The sequence below is a fragment of the Hoplias malabaricus genome, chromosome 7 (assembly GCF_029633855.1).
Source record: "Hoplias malabaricus isolate fHopMal1 chromosome 7, fHopMal1.hap1, whole genome shotgun sequence".
NCBI lineage: Eukaryota > Metazoa > Chordata > Actinopteri > Characiformes > Erythrinidae > Hoplias > Hoplias malabaricus.
In genome coordinates, this window is record NC_089806.1 from 32,403,659 (window position 1) to 32,421,046 (window position 17,388).

The following is a 17,388-nucleotide window of genomic DNA, read 5'->3' on the forward strand; positions in this document are numbered from 1 at the left end:
GAATAACCTCAGAAAGAATGAGAAATTGGAATAGATCTTGTAGCATTTTAGTTTGAGGCACTCCTGGCTTGTTTTTTTCAGAAGCAGAAATATGTAAGGTTCTAGATACAGGGATAAACTTAAGAAGACAAGAAGTGTGTTGCACCATGCTTGGATGGTAATTTTTTCTTTGAAGTCTGTAGTGCACATGACATTGAGGCAGGATTTGAGACGCTGTGAGAACATTACAGAGGTGCTAGAAGAGGTGAGGGTGCACCAGAGATGAATAACATCAGCTTAAGTTATGTTAACAACAAACTTTTGCATAGAGCTTCCCACTGAATACAAACCACTTTATGAACAAATCATCCACTTTACTTAGGATTTCTTTTCTTAGTGCATACACTATCCCGCCAAAAGCTTGTGGTGTGCCATGTTTTCATAGGTGCCAGACATAGGGAGAACACACCAAACTCATCATAGATAGTGACACCAGGTGAGGATTGAACCCAGCACCCTGAGACCCTGGAGCTGTGTGTCAGTGCAGCATCACCTGAAATAATGTAATATCTATAATTCTTAACATGGTGGAGGGGTTTGCGTGCCTGCATGAGCCTAGGAGCTATGTTGTCCGGGGCAATAGCCCCAAGGCAAATTGGTCCTAGGTGATGGGCCAGACAAAGAGTGATCCTTAAAAACCCAGATGAAAAGAACAGCAGAGACGCAGCTTCCCTTGCCCAGAGTAGGGTTACCAGGGCCCCACCCTGGAGCCAGGCCTGGGGGGGGCTCCTTCACAAATGGAGTCCGGCCGGGCTTAGCCCAAAGGAGCAACATGGGTCCATTCTCCCATGGGCCTAGCACCTGTGGGAGAGGTAGTAATCTGGGTCCGGTACCATTTGGATTTGTGGCAGCTGAGGGCGGGGACCCTGGCGTTCTGATACTCAGTTACTGAAACTGGCTCTTGGAAAATGGAATGTAACCTCTCTGGTGGGAAAGGAGCCTGAACTGGTGACTGAGGTTGAGAGATACTGTGTAGATACAGTTGGGCTCACCTCGACACACCGTATGGATGGATATAGTCATAGGGGGATATGGATGATAGCACTCCCTCTTGTGTATTATTGCTTAAATATAGTTAATCACAGTGAAAAACAACTTTGTTTGTTTTGTTTATATACGATTGACAGTCTTAGGGCGTACAAGTTTTTTGGAAGAATGCCATAGAAGAATGAATTTATTAAGTAAGTAAGAAACAAAAAATATAATATTATGAAAGTCACCGCTCCGGATGACTGTCTGTGAGGAGTTTGGTGTGTTCTCCCTGTGTTTGCGTGGGTTTCCTCCCATGGTACAAAAACACACGTTGGTAGGTGGATTGGCATCTCAAAAGTGTCTGTGTGTGTGAGCGAATATGTGTGTGTTGCCCTGTGAAGGACTGGCACCCCCTCCAGGGAGTATTCCAACTTTTAGCCTAATGATTCCAGGTAGGCTCTGGACCCACCGCGACCCTGAACTGGATAAGCGGTTAAAGATAATGATCGAATGATTATATCTCAGAGGTCAGAAATTTAATTTGAACTCCATTACACATAGTTCCTCTGACAGAAAGTAGGTGGGGACTAGACACATATAAAGCACAGGAAGAGATAGTCAACTTCCAGCCATGAGGCCTCTTTACAGCAGTGTGATTGTTGGGTGTGTATAAGTTCTAGACGAGATGCCTTATGTAAGTGTTTTTCTTGTTTCGTGTTTTTCTTTTTTTTTACCTGACATGTTAGTTATACCTGATGTGAAAATGGATAGGTTTGTAATGCTCATGTCTTTTATTTTGTAGAACTTGTAAATCATCCTCTGCAACCACATCAACCCAGCTCCATAAATCACGGCTATTAGTCAGCCTTCTTGTAATAAAATAAAATAATTCTTAAACTCATGTTTTAATCAGTCATTTAGTGGTGTCCCTCAGTCCTTTTTTTAAACTGGTTTAAAACACAGGAATACATTTTTCAGGGCATGTCAATACTTGCTGATTTCTTTCAGTTTTGCAGATCTGCTGTATGTGCACCAACCGATGTGGATAAAAACAAGTTTCCTAGAAAATGCTAAACATTAAAAATGTATTTTATTGTAGCCTAATAATTTTGCGATTTGTAGTGACTTAAACTTTTTGTACACTGCTCAGAAAAATAAAGGGAACACTTAAACAACACAATGTCAATGAAAACTCCAAGTCAATCACACTTCTGTGAAATCAACCTGTCCAGTTAGGAAGCAACACTGATTGTGATGTAGGAGGGCAACAATCCAGCAGCAGGACCACTACCTCCTCCTTTGTGTAAGGAGTAGCAGTGCCAGAGCCCTGCAAAATGACCTCCGGCAGGCCACTAATATCAATGTTTCTGCGCAAACTGTCAGAAACAGACTCCATGGGGGTAGTATGAGGGCCCGACGTCCACAAGTGGGGCTTGTGCTTACAGCCCAACACCATGCAGGGTGACTGGCATTTGCCAGAGAACACCAAGATTAGCAGATTCGCCATTGGTGCCGTCCTCTTCACAGATGAGAGCAGGCTTACACTGAGCACGTGACACGCCGTGGAGAATGTTCTGCTGTCTGCAACATCCTCCAGCCTGACCGGTTTGGAAGTGGGTCAGTAATGGTGTGGCAAGGCATATCTTTGGAGGGTACACAGCCTTCCATGTGCTAGCCAGAGGTACCCTGACTGCCATTAGGTACCAGGATGAGATCCTCTGACCCATTGTGAGAACATATGCTTGTGCAGTGGGCCCTGGGTTCCTTTGGATGCAAGACAATGCTAGGCCTCATGTGGTTGAAGTGTGCTAGCAGTTCCTGCATGATGAAGGCATTGATGCTATGGAGTGGCCTGCCCCTTCCCCAGACCTGAATCCAATTGAGCACATATGGGACATCATCCACCAACGGCACGTTGCACCACAGACTGTACAGGAGATGACTGGTGCTTTAATCCAGGTCTGGGAGGAGATCCCTCAGGAGAACATCATCCACCTCCTCAGGAGTATGCCCAGGTGTTGTAGGGAGGTCATACATGCACGTGGAGGACACACACACTACTGAGCCTCATTTTAACTCATTTAACTTGAGTGATTTCTACTGAGGTTGGATCAGCCTGTAATTTGATTTTACACTTTTCTTTTGAGTATGATTCCAAATCCAGAGCTCCATGGTGTAATAATTTTGATTTACATTGATCATTTTCTGTTTTGTTCTCAATGCATTTCACTAGATTTCATTCATTGAAATCTAGGATGTGTTATTTTAGTGTTTTTAAGCAGTGTATTTAGCAGAAATATCTCATCTTTAAAACTGTCAACTGCTGAGCAACAATAAATACATAAGTCCAGTATTTAGATCTGATTTTGAAATCTGATTACTGAGTGACTCATATAGACTCTGAGTTTTCTCCTTATCAGATTACTGAAGAGTTTGCATCCATGTTCCTATGTGCATGTCAATACTATCTGTATGGTTTATCGCATACTATGTAACTACATTTATTTTGAAAAATGTTCAAAATATAAACAACCTCCCAGTACACTTTAGTTGTGTTGGGCACTTTTTTAATGCAAATTTGCCTCTGATAAGCTGGCCAAAATATTAAAACCATAGAAACATATGGTTAAACATATTATTTTAACAACAAAATACAACAGTCATCCCTTTGCATGTCTGGTCTCACTGGGTGCTCAGCACACCTAAAGCACTGATCTTAGAATTGCTTCTGTGGTACACTACTGTGTGTGTTGCCAGGGCTCTGTTGCTCTTGGTGATCAGCACAAGCCATGCGTGAATTAAGACACACCATTTATGGGTTATTGTGTTTAATCAGGCACAAAAATGCTCTGGGTTTGCCCTAGTTGCTATGAAAGGTGCGACTGCTGTAAAAATACTGCCTTTCATCCTGGACTTTAAGGAGGAAGCGCCACTCAGAAAGAAATGCATGTAGCAGGAATGATAATGCTTTGTGCAAATAATGGTGACAATTATCCCGCTTAATCAAACACTTTATACTCAGCAATAATTGATTCATTTATTCAAATAAGCTGTTTGCCTCTCAACCATAAAATTAGAAGATTGAGGAAGTGCTGTAGCTCCAGCAGATTCACATGAATATATGTATTTATGGAAAGACAGCTTCAATGGGCAAAGACTGATTTGGCTACTCTGAGTAGATAATGTAGAATTGTCTGTCAGCGGTAATTCCCTGGAATGAGGAGGCGAAGTGAGGAAAAATTCAACTCTCATCATGCACAGAACTTCTATAAAAAGTGTCTCTTTAAATACGCCCCAAAATTGGTAGACACCAATCCCATCGCATTTAGCAAATTCAGCTATGTCAAAGTGCACCCATAGTGGAGACATTCAGCTGTGCTCACAGACTGAATCATCTCCACAGATATGCATAAAATTGCAGATCCTAGGTTGTAGATTCTACTTGTTACCCTTAACTTATTTTTCCAGTTTTTAATTATGGATTTGTCTGCATTGAATTCTCCTGTCTGGATTTTGACCCTTGCCTGCTATAAGAATTAATATTCACTAGCCCTTTGAAAGCTAATCTGTGAATGCATCCCACCAAAATACCTCCATTGTTTAAAAAAATGGACACATTGTCAATGAACCTAGCACCTCCTAAATGTGACTCATTATGGGAGAATTATGGAGCTAATGCATTGCATGGCATGAGCTTGACACAACTTGCCGCAACACATGCTTTTCTTTGGTCGCTTTTCCACTAGTACAAATGTCCCATGAAATGTAGCTTGTGACATTACAAAACGCCATCTATAATGGAAACCGCAGGCTTTGAAAACCATGATAAAGGTGATGGTAACATTAGGTGATTATTCATGTATTCACCTCTTGTTGCACATTTGGTTCTTTCTGGAGATTTTCATGATTTTCAAGGAGTGTTTAAACCTCTTGATAATGTAATTTTATGAGCTGCTGTTGTGAGTTGGACAAAAACAAATGTCACTTACTGTTTGTCCTGGTGTAACTTGAGAGATTTTACAAGTGGCTAGGTTGTGCTGGAGGTCTGCATTTCACAGAGTAAACAAGTCTCTCTGGTGAGTCAGTGCTACATCACATTAAGTTTTTATTCAGCTTGCTTCATACCAGGCGTAAGCCTGGACTAAAAATGTACCCGGTTCCAGGAACCAGGTACCAGATTTGCCTAATAGAATGGTCAAGTTGAGTCATGTAAGTCATGTTCATATAGTGCAAAATCACCATCAGTGCCTCCTGTGAAGCAGCTCCTGACCGCTAAGTATGTGGGTGATTGAGTGCATATGAGTGATTCAGTGAACATGTGAGTGTGAAGGAGTACATTATAAGACTAACACTATTATTAATATGGCTGTTGATCAATTGTGTGCCTAGGGTTGCCGACCACTGCGTAGCATATTTTAACCTGACAATTTACAATCATCTTAATCTTAATCGGTTTTAAACACCCCCTCACCGTTTACTATGCCCCTGGCTGCAGCACCCTGCTTTCAAAGCTGTTAGAAGGTAAATTTCTAAAGTATAATAAAAATAATACATAATATTTTGATATAATCGATTTTCAACATATGTCTGTACAAAGTGCGTTTTAGGAAATCTCATTGTGCTTGTGGGTCTACGCTTTATGGTAGAGTTTATGAAGTGCAAGGAAACCTGCATTTAGTGAAAGGAGCAGATATTGATTTGCTAGAAATACTTTAATTGCTGTGGTTTAATCATAAATAAACTATTTTATTTATAATAAAATAAAATATTAAAATACTACTTTAATCTCTAAATGTTTCCTTCTGTAGTCTTGAAATAATTGCATGATTAATCTTGAAAAAAATGACTAATCTCAATAATTTCTACTTTAGTTTTGAAAACTTGCTATTTTAATCTTAAAAAAAACATCATCTGAAAATATGACATTAACCTTGAAATATTTGGCACTTTAGTCTGAAATAATTACCTCATTCTGAAAATAATGTGAAAACAATTAGTATTTTATCTCAGTGTTAAAGCTGTTAATACATTTCTCTGAGGACTGGATTGTATTCAGCCAAGTCAGATGCTTGTGAAGGGTGATTTGTTGGGATCACAAACACTATATCGACTCATCCCAAAGCTACTGGATGAAGCACAGTCACTTCAGAGAATACAGTTCCACTGCTTCACAGTACATGCTGGGGGTTTTGTACCCCTCTAGCTGACTCTAGGCATTGAGCAAGGTGGATTCCAGATATTTTTTTGTCTGTTGACAGTTCCTCAAGAAACATGTTGCATAGTGAAATTAAAATAAAAAATACTCTATTCACAGCTACCAAGAAAATAAACAATAAGTGTGGCTCCTGTATATGTTCATCAATCCTTTACGAATTCCAAAGTGTCAAAATAAGGAGATGGGGAAAAAAAGAGGGACCACAATCCAGTAGCTGTCCTTCAAATGGAAGCCCACTACACATGTCAAGAGTAATATTAAGCCATGTGGAGTTCTGGAAACCCTCAGGGAAGACAGCATTGATATGATTGATATCTCTGTTCAAATGCACACATTTGCTGCTTGACTTCCTCCGCTACCTACCACCAGAGTGCTGACTACTCATATTTGTGCTCCCATAATCCCCAGGCAGATAGTATTTATAAAAAAAAAAAAACAGTTCTAGCTTAAAATTTTCAAAGAAAGATTATTATTGATTTTGCCTAGAATCTATTACTCACCGGACTATTCCATCACAACTACTCCCTGGTTTTGGATGAAGAGGATTTTTGGCCAAAGTTAAATGCAATTGTGAAAGTAGAAAAACATGAAAATGCAATGCAAAATAGCTGCCAAAATGAAAAGCTCAACCCCAACTACAGGACCTCACCGCTATGTCTGTTGACCTCTTTAGTAAGATATAATACATGAGAATTTGCACCTGAACTCCTGCTCAGGTCATAAATTTAATTCCTCAAAACTCATCTCTGTTCATCAAAATAATATGTTTAGATGTTATTTCCAAAAACAAAATCCTCTAATGCCTCAACTTGTTAAACAACACAGACACACACACACAAATATATATATTTGTGTGTGTTGTTTAATTTAACTTCCATTATTTATTAATATTCAAATTTTTTTTAGTTTGTGTAGATCCTTTAAAGAGTTTAAAGCTGTGAACACCCTCTGTAAGGACCAGTTAGACAGTTAGATATGTGACTGCTACTTTATATATATATATATATATATATATATATATATATATATATATATATATATATATATATATATATATTAGCATCAGTATTGGCACTGGTACATATGTACATGTATTATGTCTGCATCAACATATAATCCCCATAATCGGTGCATCCATACTGAGTTTGTCAGACCACCACACACAATATTAACATACCACACTGTTTCTTGCTAACAAGATGTGATGTACTGTTGCAATGACAACATGTGTCATAATAAGCTGTAGCTGCAGCGCTGTCTGCCGTTTTATTTATATAAGACTGAAACTCATACCTCTCTCCACACTCTGTAGTGCACAGTGTAGGCCATAAAATAACGGTTTCTGCACAAAAATAGTGCAATGTATTTTAGATAATAAAAACGTATATATTTGATGTAAGCTTTGTCCCTCTGTTTAAAATTTATTGCACCATCTGTGTGTTGTAATATAGATTCTATAATCTGTAAAGTGCACTGTGTAGGGAGTAGGGCACTATTTAGGACAGAACCAAAATGTTCCATGCAGAGAAGCTCCTGTCATTCTGTTTGCTGTTGGATTATAGGACAGTAGTGTCCATCATTACCATACTTAAAAATAGACTGATTTTAAGTATGCACTGTGCATATTTTAGTACACTCAACTTTAACACTTGTAACTATACTACATATTAAACAGTGGCGGATGCTGGTCTTTCAAGGAGGGGAAGCTCAATTTTGGCCTACATCATAAAATGTGTTGGTTTATTTATACTTAAATTCTACCCTCCGTTCCTTCTCAAGAAAATGATCTGTGACCTTGTCGTACCAACAAGGCGTCTTTTCCAGGGACTTGACTAGTGTCCTCTCAATGGCCAGCGGAGCTAGGCTGCTTAAACGGCCTTGGCCCATGTGAAGTGTGTCCGCCTGTGCTCCCACGGATCTTTACACCAAAGGATCGCTGATTCGCTCATTTCGCTGTCAATCAAAAAGGGATTCAGCCTCAGACAGATTATCCAATCACCATGCAGAAGCTGAGCGCCCGGGCCAGCCGAGGCCAGCCCACTGCCCCATAGACCCCCAGAGACGCTGAGCATCCGATGGGCGGGACAAAGCCCAGCATTTATCCAATGACTTGTCTCGTCTCGCTGCTTCGCTATTAAACTCTGTGGATGCCCAGAGTCCACACTGTTTAAAGCACTGTGAAACTGCGGGAAAGCCGCGTCTTTACGAGCGATAAGAAGCTGATTCTGAACAAAAGTTGAGCGTGTTGTAGTGCATATTTATTCAATGACATGTACACTCAACAGTATATATATTTGATCACTTATTTTTTTACATTTTAGGGGAAGCTGAGCTTCCCTTGCAGTCTTAGAGCAATCGCCACTGATATTACATCCTCAAACACTATTTAGAATTTGTATTGGAGGAGTTGTCTATTAATTTTGACAAATAATGCACACATTACACAATGCATTAGTGCATCTGCAATAATTCACATCAATAATTCACTGCAATAATTCACATCCACTGAGGCAAGAGTATCTGCTGGTGGGATCACATCATTTAAACTTGGCACAAATTCCATATATCTGGAATTTAATTTGGAGTATGATTCAAATACCACTCACTTCAAATGACATTCTATATCAATGCAATAGATTTTTCAGTCAATGCAATAGACTTTTCATTTTTGTCACCAAACACCAAACTCAATCATTGAGTATATTTCAATTTTTTTTAAATTTTGGTCCCACTTAATGTTGTGTCTAATAACAGTAGTGTGAGTGCATTTACACAGATTATTCATGTGTAACAACAGTGTAACTAATGGTGATCTAGTCCCTGTTACAGGTAGAACATAATAGTACAGTTTGTGCAGTTATAAATGTGTATCAGCTTTAGTTTTGCATTGTGTCAAGACACATGTAACAGCATATTTATGCTCACGTTACTACACGTGAAATAATGTGTAATTGCGTGTGTAATTAGACTGGAACACCGTTTTCTTTTAAATTTTTTTAGAAATTGCTAATATCAATATGTGCTGTAGTGTCAAAAACATATTTCTATCTTTTCTCTCATAGTGTGTTCATGTGTTACTACACTTTTAATAGATGTTAATTGTAAAGTGAGACTTGTTGTTCTAACTGCAATTCAATGCGACAACACTGAATTAGGATTAGGAGACAACATTGAATTAAAATGCAATAAGGATTTCATTTTAATTTGCAATAGATTCTATATATTTGGAATTAACTCCAATGGACAAGTCAGATTAAGGTACAGCAGTCTTTCTTTCTCCCCGCCTCTATTTGAGAGTGTTCTTAGAACAGTCTCTTATCAGTCTCCTATAAATCTCATGTCCTTCAAAGTGTCATGTGCCAATGTCCTGATCTTTTCCTTCTGAGAGGTGAAGCTCAAGCCTGAAATCACTGACTAGGAACATGGAAACACAGGGAAATCTTGTAGAGTTCCACGAGGCTGCACGTGCTTCAATGCTTTTGTAACAGCTGACCTTTACTCCAGATGGCTATTCTAATTAGATTCCATTAGCTCGCTGTCCTTTATGATTATTCCTCTCCTTGTCCAAACAGATCTTTATTTGGATCCACTGCCAAAGACTGCAAGCCTAAATGCGGCTTTATTTTTTTTCCTCACAGCTCCACAAGCTCACATTTATTTCTAGCTCCAGAACCACACGCCAGCACTTTGTCACAGTGTACCTGCTAATTCATGTGCATTTATTAACGTTGAAGCAAATGCACGGCACTTAGTGCTGTATAATATGTACCCTCTGTGACCAAACGTTTCTGGACACTTGCTCATCCAACATTTTAATGCTAGAATTAAGGGTATTAATAAATAGTCAGACCCTACTTTAGCACATAATATACACATCACACAATTGATTACAATTAATTATTGTGCGATATTACAATAATTCACATCCAGAGGCAAAGCAGTCTGCTGTTGGGATCATAATCATTTAAAATTGCCACAAATTCCATATATCTGGAATTTCATTTGGGGTCTGACAGAGTTTTTATATACATATATTGCTCTTCTAAAATGGGTTTATTTGAGAAAAGGGAACATTTGTGGGAGGATTTAATTACTTTCATCTACAAAACAACACTAAGGTCCGGTAATGATACTGGGTGATTCTTTCTCGATCACAAAACTCTGTTTCATCCCAAATATATTGGACTGGGCTACACAACAAAGACAATTGCACTGCTCTACAGTCCAAAGTTGGGAATCTTTACCTTCCTTTTGCCAATGTTTGGCAATGGATACGGCGTCTGGATGCACATGTTTTGTTCAGGTCCTGTTGTGTCTATACATCATATAGTCCACATACAGTATATCGTGCCCATGGAATTATACAGTTTTTTATGTTTCGAGAAGTTTTGAGATATTGTGCTTCCAAATTATCCATTCAAAACAGCAAAACTATTGCAAGTCTCTTTCATATATGAAAATATAAATGTATTTTGAATGTACAATTTCAAAAACTTATCAAATGTAAATGAGTTTTTATAATAGGTTAATTGCACATTGAAATCCTATGAACTCACCTTTAACTGTTTATGAATTGTCTTGTTTTAGAATAAATTATACTTTTTTATTCTAAAAAGCATTGCAGGGTTGGTATAAATATAATTTCTAAATATTTTGTCCATTGTTTAGGTCAATTTCATGTAGGAACCACAAGTTTAAATCACTTTTACATTAGATAGCAACCAGAGAATGTAAGTATACAAGCTGTGTTTGGTTTTATATAAGAAATGTTGGTTCTAATACACCAAAATATATTTTGTCTTTTAGAAGAATTAAAAAAAAAAAAAGAAATACATGAATGTTAATACAATGAATTAAATGAATGTGTGTAATCCAGAACCAATGAATTCAAAGTTAAACTAATATATTACCATATTAGTATACCTTTTGACACAAAATATATAAAATGTAAGACATTTTAAAGAACTGGAAGGCAAAGTTTCAGCAACGTATTTTCATGTTTCAAGGTTTATAAACATTGATATAAAATCACAAAAATGATTGATGTGGATTCATTTTTTATTTAAAAAATTGTAGCATGTCATTGGAAATATTTCCATGGATAATATTAAATATATTATTATATATTTTTCAATTTCTTCATCATCTTTACTCATTTTGCTACAGTCACTGTGCCGTGTGGTCACATGACAAATAATCTGATTGGGACTCTTCTGTGTATTCGAGGTGCTGATTGGCTCACAGACAGAAAAGTATGGAACTAAGTTAGAGTAGAACATTTTTAAGTTTGATATAAAGAATACAAAAATGTTTAGAAAGAAAAAAAACACCTTAAATGTTAAGGATTTGTTACAGAGAACAAAAATGTTGGATATAACCATATAAATCCAAGGGGACAATATGTCTGTGGTTAGAGTGCAATGGTGTAGACACAAAAAGAACACATAATAGGTCATGATACCAACAAGGGTACCCCAGATGCATTATTAGGAAACACAAAAAATGGACCTCAAAGACAGGACATCAATAGCTTAGCACAAATCAAGGTCCTTGGTGGGTTTTCCACATCATTTCACTGAAGGGATTTGAACAATCCTCTGTCTTATGAACAAGCATCAGTGAGCAGAGCACACAAGGATTTATCCAGACAGAGGCTCCTTCTGGAATTCCTTGGCCCTGAGAGCGGTTTTGCTACATTCCAGATGTATTAACACTGGCTCTTCCTGACACATGAAGACCTCTGTGTCCACACACTTTCCTAGATCATTCTCCTTCTGCACACTACCACATGACAACAGGCAAAAACGTGTTGCCCATATTTGCCCCTACTGGCCATTAAGTGTGAGGTCAAACATTTTTGACAGAGGTGAGGTTTTTAGATGTAGTTGTACACTATTCTACAGCATTTCACAAACAGAAGCAGCAATCATAATCATCCAAGCATTTTTGTTCAAGTGTGTTGCGTCATTGCAAGAGAAGAAACTGCAGAATTGACCTAAGCTTCTCATTTGCCAGATTCCTTGTAGAATTTTGAAAAATAAGACATGAAAAACCTGGTGTCATGGAACCCCGGGAATTCAGAAACTTTGAAACCCAGAACTCCTCTGATGAGGGAAATCTCCAAAAAGGTGGCATTGCCATTAAGTAAGGGGATGCGTCTCATCCTAAGGATTTCTAAACTGAGGGGAGAAGCGCAACCTTGACCTTAATTGATAGCAAGACCACCTGTTTCTCCAGTTTCAAGGTCCACAGGTTGCTGTTCTGGCATTTAAAGGCAATATATATATTATTCTGGGTAGCTATTGTTCTCACAGTACGCAGTAACCCCCCCCCCCCATATGTGCTCAATAAGAAGCTCCACCCTCTAAAGACATAACCCATTGCTATGCTTGAGTTTTCTTTTCTTTTATTTCTTTTTTAAAGTTGGAAAGTGTTCGTACAAGTTTCCGTAAGGAGCACTGCATGTTTAAACTGCATGTTTAACATTTAAATTACAACAGAATCTCATTTGAAACTCTAGCTTTTGAGTTTCGTAGCAAATGTTGAGGAAACATTCTTTGAATTTTATAAAAAAAAAAACATATTGAAAAAAACGTATTGAAAACTGATTAAAAATATGTGTCCTACCAAGTTTAACCCTCTGAGATTTACAGAGCTCCTCAGGGCCCAGGGCACTGGATCTATGGTGCACAAGAAGGTAGTTCCCTGGCATGATACTGATTACAGGTTTGTCCTTAGTATATTTTGCCAAGAGACTATCAATAGCCAAATAATTGTGAAATAAGTCACAGTGTGTTGTGTGTCATATTCATAAACTTGTCCATGTGATTCATGTGTGGGGCCTTTGATTGACACTTATCCATAAACAACTTAAATATGTTGAAGCTTGTTACAGATACAGACAAATGTAAGCAATGTCCTAGGACTGTGATTGGTTTATTGTAGCTGCTCTCTTCCATGGTTCTTTTCAGTGCAAGCAGTTATCATTTGGTGACTTCATAACATTCAAGTAGCTCTGTGCAGTTTTGAAAGGGACACCACAGATATTACTAGTAACTGTCTACAGGCCTCTGAAGTACAGTGCTAATTTTATTGATGAATTTACAGAGATGCTGTCTTTTATTTCTACTGGCTTTGACCATTTTGTTATTGCTGGTGACTTTAACATACATATTGACAATCCCAATGACTATTTTCCCAAGGAACTACCTGTCTTATTTGGTCTTTCACAGCGTGTTACAAGCAGTACACATTGTCATAGTCACACACTGGATGTCGTTATCTTAAAGAGTCTCAACATATCAGCGACTGTGAAGGATGTCACGTTGTCAGATCACTACTGTGTGTTCTTTGATATGTGGGCCTCACCAGTCATCACGGGCAGAAGAGTTTGTGTCAAGAAAAGGATTATAAAAGAACTGCACGGCTACACTTTTCGTGAGTAAAATGTGCACTACACCATGTGAACAACCCAACTCTGTTGATGTTCTGCTGAATAGAATTAATTCAAAATTGTCAGTGTTATGGATGAGATTGCACCAGTAAAGTGATGGCTATGTCTTGCAAACAGAAAGCACCATGGAGAAATTCTTCTGTTGTTCAAATCCAAAAGAGGGAATGTCGCAAGGCAGAACGCAGATGTCATAAAACGAGTCTTCATATTCACAAAGAAATCTACAAACACAGGCTACATGAATACAACACGATAATATGCAAAACATGACAATTCTATTTCTCTAGCATCAACAACAACAACAACATTAACAACAGCAAAATCCTCTTCGCCGTGGTCGACAGACTTACAAACTCACCCACACAAATGGGCCCTGAATTAGTAAATCTATATCCAACAATGAATCTGTACCCTCTACATCACCTCATAAAGAGTACAGGACTTTAAACAGTGAAATTTTAATTGACACAGTTAGTCATCTCAAACTATCCACTTGCAGTCTTGACACACTACCAACCAAATTTTTAAAGAGTGTGTTTCACACTGTATCACCAGACCAACTTCACATTGTTAACACCTCACTCATGTCAGGGGTCTTTCCGAGCTCTCTAAAAACTGCAGTGGAAAAGCCTCTTCTAGAAAAAATTTTTTAGAATCATCTCGGATAAGTAACTACAGACCAATTTCTAATTTACTGTTTATTGGCAAATTCGTTGAGAATATAGTTTTTTGTCCATAAACAGTAGCCTAGACACATTCCAGTCTGGGTTCCATTCTAATCATAGCACTGAGACTTCTCTAATCAAGGTAATTGATGACATTTGCTTAAATAATGAGGCTGGAAAGGTATCTCTTCTATTACTTCTTGACCTTAGTGCTGCCTTTGATACCATTGACCATAAGATTCTCATAGATAGATTCACAAAATGAGTTGGACTCTCATGAACAGTCCTGAAGTGGTTAGTTTCTTACCTGGAAGACAGGAACTACTTTGTAGAAATATAAAATAATATTTCAGAGAACATGCCAGTGACCTGTGGTGTCCCCCAGGGTTCTATTCTTGGTCCACTACAGGACTATGGGCTGTCCTATCACAGCTATGCAGATGATACTCAGATTTATATGGCCCTGTCCCCAAACAACTCTGGTCCAGTTGATTCATTAAGCAAGTGTCTTGAACACATCACTAACGGGATGGGACATGACTTTCTGCAGCTGAATAAAGATAAAACTGAGATTATACTACTTGGGAACAGCAATGACAGACAAAGATTGGCTGTGTATCTGAACTTGAGAGCCCTCAAATCTAAAGAACTGGCTCGCACCCTTGGTGTATTATGGACTCAGATCTCTGTTTTAGTAGTCATGTTAAAGTGGTTACTATATCAGCATTCTAACATCAGTGAAACTTATCCATGCTTTTATTTCTAGCAGGATTGCTTACTGTAATGGTCTTTTAACTAAACATCCAAAAAAGACCATTAAACAGCTTCAGCTGATTCAAAATGCAGCGATCACATCACCCCATCACTAAAAGCGATCACATCACCCCATCCTCAAATCCTTACACTGGATACCAGTCTGTTACAGAATAGACTTTAAGCTGTTTTAACTGGTCTATACATGTCTTAATGGGATAGGACCAGTGTATTTATCAGATGGGCTACAAAGATATGAGCCGAGATCTCAGATCTTTACGAACTAGTCAGTTAGTCCTGCCTGTATAATAGGTGAAAACTAAACATGGAGAAGTAGTGTTTAGTTACTATGCCGCTCTTAAATAGAACCAGCTGACTGAGAATATTAGAAGAGCCCGGATTTTAGACACTTAAATGAAGACTTAAAACATTTCTGTTTGAGCAGGCTCACGGCTCAGTTTAAAAAACGCTGCACTTTTATTCAGTAACGACACTTTAGTTCTTTTATTTTATTGTATCATTTTAAATTGTTTTAATCATTTTTATCATGTTTTCTTTTACTCTTTTTATGCGTTTCCTTTTATTGCAATATTTTATTTGTTTTATTGGATTTTTATTATTTTTATTCTTGCTTTTAATTTAACTGTTTCTTCTATAAAGCACTTTGAATTGCTTTTGTATGAAAGGTGCTCTATAAATAATTTTGCCTTGCCTTGCCTTACCTATTATGGTAATGCCTACCCAACTCAGGAATCAAACCCTTGTCTGCCACATAAAGAACATTGGTTTTACCCATTACCACATGTCATGGTAATTGGGACAGGTCATATTCTAACGAATTAACCTTCCAGAAAATGATTAGAAGATGGTGTTCTTCTAAGTATTGTGTACAAATATGTTTTAAACTGTTTTTGTTCATCATATAATCGTAATTTAAAATTCAAACATTCTCCAGCTCATTTGTCATTTTATGGTAACTGTTGGGTAGTATTAAATTATATATATATATATATATATATATATATATATATATATATATATATATATATATATATATATATATATATATAAAATTCGTTTTTGTTTATTTTTTCTCTTGCCATTTCTCTTGACTTTTAGCAGGTAGTGTCGTAGTCACACAGCTCCAAGGACATGGAGGTTGTGCGTTCTAGTCCCACTCCGGGTGAGGAGTTGGTGTGTTCTCCCCGTGTTTGCGTGGGTTTCTTCCGGGTGCTATGGTTTCCTCCCACCACCCAAAAGCACACGTTTGTAGGTGGAATGGCGATTCAAAATGTGTCTAGAGGTGAGTGTGTGAGTGAATGTATGTCTGAGTGTGTGTCACCATGTGAAGGACTGGATTCTGTGTATTGTAGGCTCTGGACCCACTGCAACCCTGAATTGGATAAGCAGTTCCAGACAGTAAATGAATGAATGTATCATTTACCATAAAAACAGAAAATGATAATGTTTTAATTTTGAATTACATTTATATGTTGGTTACAAAAAAAGAAAATCATCTTATTATAGCCCTGATTTTTCAATCTTCCAGATGTAATGCTCAATTCCCCCAACTGTAATCGGGCTCACAATCCTTCCAAAATGAGGTTTGTTATACCCATGTTTGTGTTTTGTTATAGTGAACACTACAGATGTAAAGGAGCTCCTTCAGAAGACATTGGCCTGATTGGTTAATTCACCAAACACAGCGACATCAGTTGCTTTCCTGCATGTGTTGCACAAAGCATGAACGATTTTGAAGCAATCTGAAGGGCTTTTGTGGCACGTTTGACAGCGGTATGATATCCACATTATGAGAAGGTTTGAAACACAACATGCTGTGTTGTCACATCTGTGTACCAAGGGTTTCAAAAGTGCTGACAAGCACTAAATTGTTTTGATAGCCCACCGCTGGGACCCTTAAAGTGATATTTGAGGCATTTTTACTTGAAAACTGAGCTTGGCAAGTGCTTTTTAAGACTTTCTGAGCCTTGCTGGCTTTCTCAACTTTCTCTATTATGTATTTACTTCTCTGACACAGTTCACACTGTGTATTGTTCAACAAAGAAAGGAGCTAAGCTTTGTGTACACCAATGCAGTTTGTAGCAGCTGCCAATAGTATAAAAAGACAAAGCCTTTTCAGTTTTTATGTCTTGCTTTATATGTTTTTGCTTGCCTGTAATTGTTTTTGAATGAGCTATAGATGTTAAAATGACAAGAGAAAAGTATTTTAACATTTGCCCCACCAATATAGTAACAAACATAAATAACATAGAATTTAAGCTCCAAAAGAG